The sequence below is a fragment of the Heptranchias perlo genome, chromosome 23, assembly GCF_035084215.1.
Source record: "Heptranchias perlo isolate sHepPer1 chromosome 23, sHepPer1.hap1, whole genome shotgun sequence".
Lineage (NCBI taxonomy): Eukaryota > Metazoa > Chordata > Chondrichthyes > Hexanchiformes > Hexanchidae > Heptranchias > Heptranchias perlo.
The window spans coordinates 25,132,485-25,146,187 of record NC_090347.1 but is presented as its reverse complement, the minus strand read 5'-3'; the positions used below and the strand labels follow the sequence as shown (position 1 = coordinate 25,146,187).

Genomic DNA, 13,703 nt, shown 5'->3' with positions numbered 1-13,703 from the left:
TTACAACAGGAGTTGAATATGGCAGCCACCTAAACAATATCTGAATCAATTCTAACGGAGAAAGCAAACAGCAATATTTAAAACACAACCCATTTAACGGAATTGTAGCTGCATTTGATGAAATTAAATCTGCGGAAATCAACATTATTTGGAGGCAAGACATTACTTAGACAGAAGGAGTAATTTTTTGTTGAAAGTGCTCCCTGCTACACTTATCAATAACATAGTAATTAGTTCTAGAGTTCGTGGGTTTGTGAACCAATGTAAAACCCCTGCTAACCGGCAGCAATTTGCTGCCTAAACCTTTAATATCCATGTAGGGCATTTTGGAGACCAAAAAACCCCGCCTGTATTTCACCTAGCTTACTGCTGTTGGAAGGAAGTGAAATACAGTTCTAATTCAGCCTTTAAAAAGAGGTTGGGTGGAGGTGGAGGAGGGTGGGGGTGGTGTGGTGGGGGTAGGGGAGTGGGGGGGGGTAGGTAGATCTGATAGCTCTTAGCTGAGGATTTTAGGGGCCCTGTCTTCAAAAGAATAATGTTTCGGGATCATTGTAGAGACAGTGGAGATAGTTTCCATGCGTATAATTGAGATGGGTGGATGAGAGGAGTCCACTATCTACGTATGCAACACGTTGCAGATGGTTTTTCATGATGTGCAGAATACCCTGGAGACTGTGACAGCTGGAATCTTGCTGCAGCATCAAGATTCCAGGAAGAGCTTTGAAGGCTATTGGTGTCTTCCTTAGTAGCATCCAACTGTGTTGCAATGGATTACTTGGAACAGGACACTTTCACAGTGCTTCCAAGACCTGATGGGAACTATTTGGTATGTGATGACACCAACCAGTAGCACCTCAGAATCTATGCCCAGTATCAGAGCAGGCGCAGGTGATGATGTCTCTCCGGAAAGTGGTAATGAACGTGTTTTCTTAATGTCCACTCCATTGCCTTCACATGAGGGAGCTTCAAACCCGGGCTCAGCACCCCTTGCTACTGCAATGCCAGACTGCCAAAAGCTGGTCCCTCTGGCACAGCGGCTGCCCTTTAGACAAGAGTCCATTCAGATTTCTGAGACTGTAAGGGAACCATCCCAGACACCCACTGCTCAATCTCATCTCATCTCACTCAGGAAGCATTTTGTAAGAGTAGTAGATTAAGAACAATACTAAGGAAGTTAGTTGGCACAGAGGGTAGTCGGGGTGTTGAGACGTAATTGTAGAAAGGGAGAATTAATTCTCTTGGTTATTCCTGGTGAATTTTGTTTAAAGTCAAGACAGCTTGATCTCACAAAGTTGTGAGTTGATTCCTGTATATGCTTTCAACATTTGGGAGTTGGATGATGGCAGGAAAAATGGAGACTTGTGTCTTCTGAAGGACCTTGGCTGAAATCTTGGAACATTTGTGAATTTGTTGGGGGAGGGGGAGAAGAGGCAGGTGTGAAGTGACTTTATTTATTGAAAGTTCTGGGCTATCTGTTGTGCTCTCCTTGCTCTGGCAGCTGTCTGCTGGTTCCACTATTCCACTTCCTCTCCTTATGCTGTATGGATGCCTAAGTAAAACCTTCTTGTTCTTGTCCCTGGGGTATGACTGTCTGCATGTAGGAAAGCGATATCTTTTAGTGATGCCTGGCTCTGACTCTAAGAGCCCTCCAACCTAATAGTTTCCATGTCTTCATCCTCCTCCAGTTCATTACGTTAAAATAAAGCCCTGCCCATTGACAAATCCACGCCTAGAGTGCAAAGCAGTACTTTGAGCAGAGCTGAGTAAAAGTAGTGGCAAAAGTCCTGACTCAACCCCCAAAGTATTAAAAAAGATCGCTATGTGGCAGCGCTCAAAATGGCATCCTCAGTGTGGTATCTGCTTGAGGGTGCCTTGCACCAGCTGTTGCTGCCACTGATACAGTAGTGGAAACTACTTAGGGCAAGTTTGGGACAGAAATGGTAACTTTTTCAGAGTACTTCTCCAAAAGGTTGTAAAGTTGCCCAACTGTGACATCTTTCCTTTGCAGAAGCTGATGCATAGCATATATGCTTTTCATCAAGACACTGGGCTCAATTTTAACATTAAAAAACAGGTGGGTTGGGGGCGGGGGGGCATTGAAAATTGGCACCATTTCAGACCCGCCTCCAACCCGCCCATTTCCGGTTTTCACCGGAGCGGGAAGAGGGGTGGGCGACCAACCCGCTTCCAGGAGACGGCTCAGGCCTTGAAACCTTTCAAGGAGGCTTCGGGCCTCTATTTTTCTAGACTTCCCGATTTCAACCCCCGGGGGCCGGGATTCCCGGGCCTTCTGTTTTACACCTCATGAAAGGAGGCGAGAAGGCCCGAGACTAACAGGTAGGTGCCTAGAAAGGCACAGCTTGTGGGCCCGGAGGAGCAGGTGTGCTTCCCCCAGGCCCAACAAGCCTACCTGCCCCAACCCCCCCAATGATCGCGGACATCCGATTGCGGACCTCCGACCCCCGATCGCAGACCCCTCCCCCGATCGCGGACTCCTGATGCCCAATTCCCCCCCCCCCGACTCCGATCCCCGATCCTCCCCCTCAACAATTGCGGACCCCTGCGATGACCCCCGATCCCATTCCCTATGACTCACGAGACCCCTGCGATGACCCCCGATCCCATTCCCTATGACTCACGACCCCCCTGCCAACCTATGCCCACCCTTACCCCCCATGCCCCCTTCATTCTCACAAACAAAGACTTACCTGAAGATGTCCTCTCCCTGACTAGTCTCCCATCCAACTGAGACCAGCCTGTCAATCAGTCTGGTCAGTCGGACTGGAAACCAACAACAAAAAATAAAAGACGTCCTTACATCAAAATCGTAAGGACATCTGGGAAACCCTGGGTTTCCCGACCTCAATTTGTCCCCCAGGCCCCCATCCCGGCTCAGTTTCAAAATTGAACCCACTGTCTCCAAAAGTAAAGTACACCACATCCCTATGTGCCTGGGCAGCTACCATTATCTGAATGAGAGCTTTAAGCTTTTTATCCCCTTTGAAAGCTCCACAGCCCCAGTTCCCCGTGGCGATGGCTGAAAGCTGCCTGTGCGGTAACCTTAAAGAACATATTTTACTCTGTTTATCATCCCAAATCTGCCCCAAAACCTGCAGTAATTCAGAGGAGAATCCAGGTCAGAATGTCTGATTCATGTATATGATTTGATTTGTGCAGTGCATGCACAGAGACTTCTTTAAAAAAAAAAGTTATACTCCTTGAGGAGCTGTCTCAATATAAATTTCAGCTTGGCTCAATCTGACCACATATTTGTTCAACTCAGTTACAGCACTGGGTCTTAGTAATCACCTAAAGCTTGTGTCTTGCCTTGCATAAATCTGAGATCAAACACGGGTTCCACTGTGTAAATGTCAGGAGCGTCTCTGCTTTTCTGTATATAATACCAAGGGTGTCAGAAAATTCCTTCTGCTCTTTGTATCCCACGTCAGCAGGGCTTGAGTTTACAAACACAATTCAATGGTCATCTTGCTACCAATTGATAGTCAATGGCTATTTCATGAAAGCTGCAGCTGCTACTTCTTGGGTCCACGTTATGTCTGTTCAATTAAAATATGTATTTTGCAGTCAACTGCATACATCATTCATTAGAATATCTGCTGATTTATATAGTTAGACACTTACATGTATAGAATGAGATATTACAATACTTGAAATTTAAAGCATAAAAAAAGAATGTTTTGTATAGAAGGTAGGGTTAAAGATCTTAGTCCAACAATTCATAAGCTTTATTTCCTATGCAAAAAGGTGCAGTAAACTTGCCGGAGCAGACCTTATTTTTGCCTGGTTCAGACAAGTTCAGTTGTAGGAGCCAAGGAGAGAAGTAGTAGTTGAGCCAAGCCAAATATTGTTTCAGACATTACTGTGAGTCACAGGTTATAAGTTAGCAGCAACATAAAAGTGCAGCTATTTTTGTTTTAACTGTAATGATGGAAAAAGAAAGTCTGCAGAGAGTTTTCCAGCGTTCCAGAATCCATCGTCCCTTCCCTCCATAGTAGTGGATAATAGCAAAGGCGCTCCAAAGATACAACATGATTAATAGTTCATAACGCTAATCCAGTTAAACTTTCTGGCTCTGCGCTTGCGCTATCTGCTTTATGGCAGAGGATACTCGCGAGTATATGATCTTCAGCGCCTCTGTATGGTATAGCTTATGCATCTTTAGAAAATGAGTGCTACTATACCATAACATTATCCTTTCGGTGTTTTTCTCCAACGAAAAAGGCAGGATAAGGTAGGGTAATTGTGATGTGACAAAATATATTAGTCTCACTAAAATCAACAAAATTCTTTCATGCTCCACCACAAAAATAATGGAATCCTGCCAAGGTATTATTTTTAACGCCAAAGGAAGAAAACTGCCTCAAACCTCTGCAGTACTGTGGGATCGTATTAGAAAAAGTACTTGACGGCCTTCTGCAGCACAGTACACATGGAAGTGACATTCTTGTAGTTCTGTGCAAACATCAGCGGTTTCTGAGCTTTTCAACAAGGAAAAAGAAAATCCCTTTCAAAAAATATGAAATTGTGCGTGCGAATACAAAGGCAGGCCTAAGGAGGTAACACAGTAGTATTTTAAATTATGCCATTTAGCATAAGTACATTTTAAATGCTATGATTTGATTAGCTCTTATCGGTGGTCTCTGATAATACATTCATTTTAATCATGTGCTCTTTGACATGGATTCTGTTGCTGATTTGTGAAATCGCAGCAGATCCTTATCACTAAGGCAATTAGAGCTTATACTGGATTAGGTGTCTTACATGTCAGTGTTCCACATTGCGAGAAATATATTAGATGTGCTGATTTTAAAAATAAAAGAAAATTGTTCAGGTTAGTCATATCTATTAGATATGAAATGTTAAAGTGCATGACATGTACCTGCGACTGTTATTAGCAAAACGTTGTCTCAGATATTCCGTCCTTGTAATGTGAACCCACACTTTAGATGTCGGCAGTAATAATCTGAACCGTTGAAAATTAATGCTAGCCTATACAATTGTTTTAATATGATATTTCCAATCCTGTCGTAACGGGCTCCTTTGGCCCCTAATCAGCTCCATGGAAAAAGTCCAATTTTCAGCAGATTTTTTTCAAGTGAAATTTTTTTTCAAAATACATTTTTACTGTTTCAGGAAAGCTTTGAGACTGTGGGCCGTATACATGCTTTGATGTTGGTAATGAAAGAAATCACTAATGACTGATCTCAGTAATGCCAAATCGGTAAGTCCAGTTGCAGGTGAAGTTAGGCAGATAAAATTTGAGGTTATATCGCCCGTCTCCAGCCCTGCCTCAGCCCATCTACTGCTAAAACCCTCATCCATGCTTTTGTTATCTCCAGACTCGACTATTCCAATGCTCTCCTGGCTGGCCTCCCACCTTCGACCCTCCGTAAACTTCAGCTAATTCAAAACTCTGCTGCCTAACTCGCACCAAGTCCCGTTCACCCATCACCCCTGTGCTTGCTGACCTACGTTGGCTTCCAGTCTGGCAACGCTTCGATTTTATAATTTTCATCCTAGTATTCAAATCACTCCATGGCCTCGCCCCTTGCTATCTCTGTAACCTCCTCCAGTCCTGCAACCCTCAAGATCCCTGAGCTCCTCCAACTCTGGCCTCTTGTGCATTCCCAATTTCTTTCACCCCAACATTGCTGGTCATGCCTCCAGCTGCCTAAGCCCTAAGCTCTGAAATTCCCTCCCTCAACCTCTCTACCTCTCTTCCTCTCTCTCCTCCTTTAAGACAGTCCTTAAAACCTACCTCTTTGACCAAGCTTTTGGTCACCTGTCCTAATATCTCTTTATGTTACTCAGTGTCAAATTTTGTCTGATAATCGTTCCTGAGAAGCACCTTGGGATGCTTTGCTACGTCAAAGGCGCTATATAAAAGCAAGTTGTTGTTACCATGTGAATTTTACAGTCAAACTAGGAAGATGAGGATAAAAGTCTGAAATTATTCTTTTTAATGCTTCAGAATGTTAAAGAAAATAAACATAATTGTGATATTGTTTCCTTTAACAATGTTGCAGAAACGTGGAGCTTCACATTTTCATTACTAATGTATAACGGTCGGCCATTTAGGACTGAGATAAGGAAATATTTCTTCACTCAGAGGGTTGAGAATCTTTGGAATTCTCTACCCCAGAGGGCTGTGGATGCTCAGTCGTTGCGTATACTCAAGGCGGAGACTGATAGATTTTTGGACACTAAGGGAATCAAGGGATATGGGGATAGGGTGGGAAAGTGGAGTTGAGGTAAAAGATCAGCCTTGATTTAATTGGCTGGCAGAGCAGGCTCGAGGGGCCGTATGGTCTACTCCTGCTCCTATTTATGTTCTTATGTTCCTATGTCAATTATTGCAGACATTTCCTTCCGATTTTTCATTTATAGGTTTCACAAGTCTCTGGAGGGAAGGTGTAAATGTATTTCTTACAGAAGACATTCTGCAGGGTAATAGTGGGTCACTGTTTAAGGATTTAATTTTTTTGCCTTCTGTCACATCTTCTTTTGCTTATTTACATTAACTCAAACAATGTTTTGCTGCTTAGATGTTGCTGAACGCTTTCAAAATGCTAATCAAAAATGTCCAGAGGCAAATATTTTCTTCCATAAAATGGAGAAACCTCGCTCAATAACTTTAAGCTTTGATTAAAAATAAAATTATAATTTTAATAAAAAGGTTGAAGATAGAAGAAAAGTTATCCCTTAAAGAGGAAATGTTGCATTGAGTTAATTGAACAATGACCAATTAAAGTTGATCCTTAAAAGAGAATTGATATTCTATGAGATATTTTAATTTTTTTCTCAGTGCTGCAGGACGGACAAGCAAAGAAGGAAGTGTCCTGTATCTCGACACGTTGGATACCTGGGCGTAGTGAATACAGGAAAATCAGGTGGGGAGGAGTGCATGTCAATAGAGCAGCCCACCAATTTTCCATCCATTTAAACTAATCGATGAAAACCAAGGCATGCTCCCTACAGGTGTATTCTCCTCCTTCCCCGATTCTCCTGCATTCACTGCACCCAAGAACAGCACTAGGAAAATCTCGCCCCATGTATTTTGTCTGATTTTGGTTTGGTAGCTATCTCTTTAAATTCAATCATAATGCACAGGGAGTTTAACAGCCCACCAAACCTGAATCTCGGACTAAGCCTATGCCAATACAATGCTTCAAAATTCATGGAACAGGCTGAAGAGAGGACTAATTCAAACTCAAACAGTGCTGTGTGATTGGTTCAGACTGACAATTTCTTTATTAAATTTACTGGTAGGATATTCAAAATGCAGGAAGTCCTGGTAAATCTTTTCTGAGATATAAAAACATTTGTGCCAGACAAGTGCCAGGTAATGACCATTTCCAACAAGATAGAGTCTAACCACCTCCCCTTGACATTCAACGGCATTACCATTGCCGAATCCCCCACCATCAACATCCTGGGGGTCACCATTAACCAGAAACTTAACTAGACCAGCCACATAAATCCTGCTACAAGAGCAGGTCAGAGGCTGGGTATTTTTCAGCGAGTGACTCACCTCCTGACTCCCCAAAGCCTTTCTACCATCTACAAGGCACAAGTCAGGAGTGTGATGGAATACTTTCCACTTGCCTGGATGAATGCAGCCCTAACAACACTCAAGAAGCTCGACACCATCCAGGACAAAGCAGTCCGCTTGATTGGCACCCCATCCACCACCCTAAACATTCACTCCCTTCACCACCGTTGCACCATGGCTGCAGTGTGTACCATCTACAGGATGCACTGCAGCAACTCGCCAAGGCTTCTTCAACAGCACCTCCCAAACCCGCGACCTCTACCACCTAGAAGGACAAGGGCAGCAGGTACATGAGAACAACACCACCTGCACGTTCCCCTCCAAGTCACACACCAGCCCAACTTGGAAATATATCGCCGTTCCTTCAACATCGCTGGGTCAAAATCCTGGAACTCCCTACCTAACAGCATTGTGGGAGAACCTTCACCACACGGACTGCAGCAGTTCAAGAAGGCGGCTCACCACCACCTTCTCAAGGGCAATTAGGGATGGGCAATAAATGCTGGCCTTTCCAGCGACGCCCACATCCCATGAACGAATAAAAAATATATAAAAAGAGCTGAGCCGTCTGATTTAAAATCTCAGAGAAACCAACCAGTAGAAACTCCTGAGAGGGACAGAGAAAAATGGGTTTCATTTTCCAAGAAATAGTTCAGACTAATTAGGCTTCCCCATTCATAAGAAATTCTATGAAAAGAATTATTAAAGTGCTATTAATTAAAAATTATTGATAAAGAGTTCGCTCAGTTCTTAGAGTTGCAGTCTTCATATTGTGTTGTCAAATTGTCAAGTAAGATGGAAGGAAATCTACTGTAAATACATAACTATTATATAACAATTAAGTCTTTTGCAAAATAAATTTGCTTGATGTTTTCAACTTGAAGTGAAGTCTGATGTGATGCTCCATCACTTTCAAGGACCTGAGGGAGAGCTTATGAAGGTGTAAGATAAGTCCAATAGCTTAAATCAGTTACCGGCTAGGGTTTGCTGTTTCTTGGGCACATTACCTAGATGTCCAGGCAAGGTACCAAACAGTCAAAGGAATGGATAGTGAGGATTCACTCATAAGACTGGTCTAAGATATAAGAGCTGAAGTAATCAAGGGTAAAAAGCATTTTTCATCATGAATATGGACTGGCAGCTGAACACACATTCCACTTCATTATGGCTTTAGTCCTAATTTGTGATAAATTATCAGCACTTCTTAAGTTACTGACAAATTTTCAGATCATTCTTATTGGTCCCATTTAAAATCACAGGATGCATGAAAATTTGAAGTCTCATTTTACTAAGGTCACCTACTAGTCCTTTGCAATTTGTGGATTTCACTTTTTTTAGGTTTATATAGTAGGATCTATATTGTATGTGATTTCTTATATCTTGTATCTTGTATGTTGCATTGTGCATGATGCAAATGCAGTTCCCAATACATAGTAAACCAAAAAATACAAATGTACCAGCAGAGAATCATATGGCAGAACATTTCAAAAAGTATAACTTTTTTATAGTTGCAAATGTCTGGGGGGAAAAAAGAGGTGATATTTTCCTACAAGCTGCACTGTACAGAATTGCTGGTATTTATGATTATCTGATCCCAGCTGCATAAAATTTTGTTCCATTTTCCCATTCAGTTTACTTTGGATGACTGCGCCATGGAGTTAATGTTAACATTTTTCATCATGTACTCATGTTTGTGAGCTGTTTCTGGAAGGAGATGATATTTTTTTTTTGCATATCCCTGCAAATTTATAAGTACTGGTTGCCAGGTAACTGCAAGACTATTTTGGTCATCAAATTGAGAGGCTTAATAAAAATTATTTTTTATGTGAGCTCTGAATGTTCTGAGAAGAGAAAATGGGATTGGTGGCAATAAGTAAATTTAAGCTTACCACTGCAAGCTAATGTGTGTTTTCTTTTTGAAAAAGCATTGGTCTGAAAGCAGCTAGATGGTCATGAGTTTGAAATCTGGGGCTGCCCATCAGTGAAGGACGTGTACCACAGTCAGGGTGAGCTTTGTTAGGTTTCTGCTTGGAGGTTAGAGTATTGTATTTTTCATGTATCTGACATGTCATTGAATTATAATCCTGGAGACTCAATGAGTAAATGATTGGCACTGAGCCACACAGACATGGAAGGCTGCAGGTTTGATCCTTGGTCTCTGCAATTGGCCTCAGTATTAGGCAGGAGGAAAGTCAGGGTTCCTCTTCCTGATTGCTGTCTTGTGACTCTTGCTGCTTCGCGTATGGGTGTGGGTGACAGATCACACACAGAGTATGGATTTGAGGGCATTGTCTATAGTTGGATGAGATTACTAGAGGCAAAGGGCGAAAAGCCCTGTGAGAATGAGAAGTCGACAAAACTGACAGAATAGGAAGAAAAACAGATTAGTAAGAACGCAAGTCAGAAAAATAGTTATTAGGACTTGCTGCAGGTTCGAATACAGACAGCAGAGTATTGGATGGCCTCAAGTTTATGAAGGTTGGCAGTAGACCATTGAAATAGTCGAGCCTGAAGGTAACAAAAGCATGGATGAGGCTTTCAGCAACAGATAAGCTGAGGCAGGGGCAGAGATGGGCATGGTTGAATTGGGCGGTCTTTGTGATTGAGGGGACATGGGGTCGAAAGCTCAGCTCCGGGTCAGATAGGATGCATAGGTTATGAAAAATCTGATTTAGCCTGAGACATCATGAAGAAAGCAGAAACATTGAAGAGCAGCACCATACCGTCTTAAACTGCCAACATTCACACCCTACATAACAGAGGAAAGAAACACTCTGCACTTGACTTATTTGTCATTGGTTAGAATATAACAGGAGCCTAGAATAATCGGTGGTATTTGAAGAACTGAATATGAAAGTATACAACAAGGTGATTTAGGCGAGATTACTTGGCATATACAGTTTGTTCCTAAAATGACTTGGCTGTGGCATTCCTTGGAAGGCATCTGGAATTACTGCTTGGTGCATCAATCTTCCTTTTTGCATTACTGTACCGCTGCTGATGCCTCATTCTCTACATTACAACAGTAACTACACTTCAAAAGTACTTAATTGACTGAAAAGCACTTGAGGTTGTGCACTATAAATGCAAGTTCTTTCTTTTCTTTCTTTCTTGTCGTTTGCACCCTCTTACTGTACAATAGCTTTGCTATTCTGATCGTCCAGATGTTGAAACTTCTTTTGAGGAAAAAGGAATGGAGATTACAGGGTTACAGCTCATTATTCTGGAAACTTTGCAGGATTGGGGGAGACTTGCTGTGTTGTAAGATTGCCTTTGATCGGTCCGGACATGAAATAATTCTTCAAGATACCAGTGATGTGTTTGACAATTCTCGTTGTAGCATGAGCTTTGTTGAACCATACTGTGTTTCTATCTGTCTTTGCTGCATGGGTTATATAAGCCAAGGCTGCATAGGTTAACCTTGATCTCCTTGTGCCATCCTTCCACTTTTGTTTCTCATACTGAGTTGTAATTTCTCAGAGATTTACCTCCCGGCTCTTGTTATTGACAGACTTGGCACTATGTTCGTATTCCTCACTGAGATTCATTGCCCTGTTTTTATTTCTCAACACAAGGATTCAAAGTGACCTGGTTTCTCACAGGATTGAGAATTGTTCAGATGCTGTTGGTTCCTTTTAGAAATTATGTCATGTCGTAGGGCTCGATGTGAGGTGCAAACGAAAGAGCAAATCATGACGTGAGTGAGTTACGCCATTATTTACATCACGTTATAATTTCCTAGGACTTTTGTATGCAACTTCTGCTTCTTCTCTGTAATAAAATAATCAATTTAAATTCTTTTAAAACACAAACTTTTAGGTGATGATAAAACACCCCCAATTTTACATTGTGGTAACACAAGAAAATTGATGTACGCTTCAGGAAACGTTCAACATAGGATGAATTGTTAATTTACAATGACCAATTATTAGTAAATTCTACTTTTCTGTTATTGCTGCAAATATTTTGGCAGTGCCAACGTAGCTTGCAATTTCCCATGTGATGCAGAAAATTATTTTTATTGGACGTAATGAGCGTTGGCCATTGGCTGCACTTTCTGATTGGCCGCTATGCTCGCTGCGGAGTATTCAAATTACGAAACCAGGAAATTTGGGGGTAACTCACAAAACGAAGCAAATCTACGGCGTGCAAAACTACGAAATCTACAGCGTACGTTGCCGATCTCACCGTCGCAGGAAATTGTGGGCCAATTACTCAGAGTACTTTGCAACAGTTTATGTTTTTTTTACAAGTGGTTTTGGTGCTGAGACTTCCCGTTTAAGTTAGACTGTATATTTTATGCTTTTGCATTTGACTTCAGTACTGAAAAATTAATTAATAAGAAAGACACCGGGGGTTTCTTTTGATCCGATTTCTGTTGATAGGAACTGCCCAGTTTTCTGAACTTGGGCCATTCTCCTTTCTGCTGATTAGCCCATTTGCTGTTCATTTTAGGTTACGAAAATCTTCAGAGCAGTTTAAATAAAGACATGCGCTTTGCTCAAACATTTCTGGGGAGTTATATCCCTGGATGCCATAAGCAAAAAAGAATATTTGATATATCATCCAACAACGCACGACTACTTTGGAATTGCAATCAGGAATTCTGTTTGTAGATCTGGGCAACAAGAATTAAGGCTGTTCAGTGAGCCTTTTTAATTCCTTCTTAGCATTGAGATTTATGTGCAAGAAAGGTTGAGTACTTCAGATTTTTAATAGTTCTGAACTACAGCCTGGGCCAAGATCAAAAATATTGGAAGCATATTTTAATACAACATATGTCATGACGGAGATATGGACAACTTGAAGTAAGGGAAAAAGTATGCTTTAAATAATAGCTTTGTACTACTGTAAGATATGGTATAAATAAAGTGGTGAGCTCTCTCCCAACCCCATGTTAATTGGGTCCATCTGTTTAGTTTTTCAGACTGCATAGATTCAGGGTTTTTTGGTCATAGGTTGTTTGTCAGTTAGATTTCTTATCTCTTTTACTAGTCAACTAATTTACAGTCTTTCTAATGATTAAGCTATGTGTATGTACTTCTTCACTAGAACAATCCTGCATAAACTTTGTGCTCCACAATCAATTCTGCAGTCAACATTTTACATCACTATTTAAGCCCATGTTCATTTGAGATTGAATATCTGAGCCTCCTTTCCATATGGGAGTAACTATTTCATCTTTCACTGTGTAAACTGGGTTTCAATCATCATAAATCAAATCTTAATGCTGCTATATTTTTTTTAAATTGGTGCTTAAACTATTACGAGATGACTTTAGGACCTCTTCAATTTTTTTACATTGCAGTGTTTAGTTGTGTGACTTAATGATAGTGATTGACAGATTTTTTTTCCCACCGTTACTGGTATCTTGAAGAATTATTCCACCTGGAGATATAGCTTTGGATCAAATCCTACATTAGATCATAAGAACTGATTTTTAAAAGGGATGCAGTTTAATATACAACAAAATGAGGCTTACTGGTCACCCAGCAACCAACCTCAAGGATAATGGGAGGATCAAAGATTGCCTTTTTTTACCCTCATAGACAGATATTAAACTTGACAAAATCGAGCAAGCTTTGTCATGCTCCATTGCTTTCAACAAGGAAATAAATCTATCATCTTGTATCCTTAAAAATCATAGCAAGCCTATTAGACTCCCAGAAGCTTTTAGGTGTGACTCAATCCTGAAACGAGGAGGCCACACCATGCAATAGATGATGATAACATTTAATTACTACCAATCTTATGTTTCCAAATGAAAATTTACATTTCAAAAGTACAGCCTACAACACACATTTATTAAAATCATACTCCTTATCTTTTACCTCATGAGAATTAATTATATAGTAGAAAGCCGCAAAATCTTATTCGTAGGATGTTTCATATTGGACTGGATCATCAAAAATTGTGTGACAACATCGTTATATTCTGTGCTGTTGTGGCAAAAAATCCAAGGAATGCGACTACTGCATTTTTTAGAAAGACTCAAAAGAATTTTGCATATCTGTCCGTGTATCACTGTAATAGTTTCAAAATTGCAGCTTTGTTTGTGATGATTAATTAATTCCAATGCAAGCATTTGCAATCATGATTTGACCCAAAGGGTTATAGATCACCTTGATAA

General features: G+C 41.0%; 1 protein-coding gene across 7 annotated transcripts in view; it reads left to right on the top strand.

Annotated features, from left to right (window-relative positions):
• Positions 1-4,418: 4,418 nt before the first annotated feature.
• The window catches only part of tnrc6c1 (trinucleotide repeat containing adaptor 6C1), a 462,004-nt gene continuing 452,719 nt past the window's right edge, over positions 4,419-13,703 (top strand). For all 7 annotated transcript variants that reach the window (XM_068004210.1, XM_068004207.1, XM_068004212.1 and 4 more), the window contains exon 1: positions 4,419-4,577. The gene's annotated coding sequence lies outside the window, so the exon portion shown is untranslated. The remainder of the gene's footprint in view (positions 4,578-13,703) is intronic.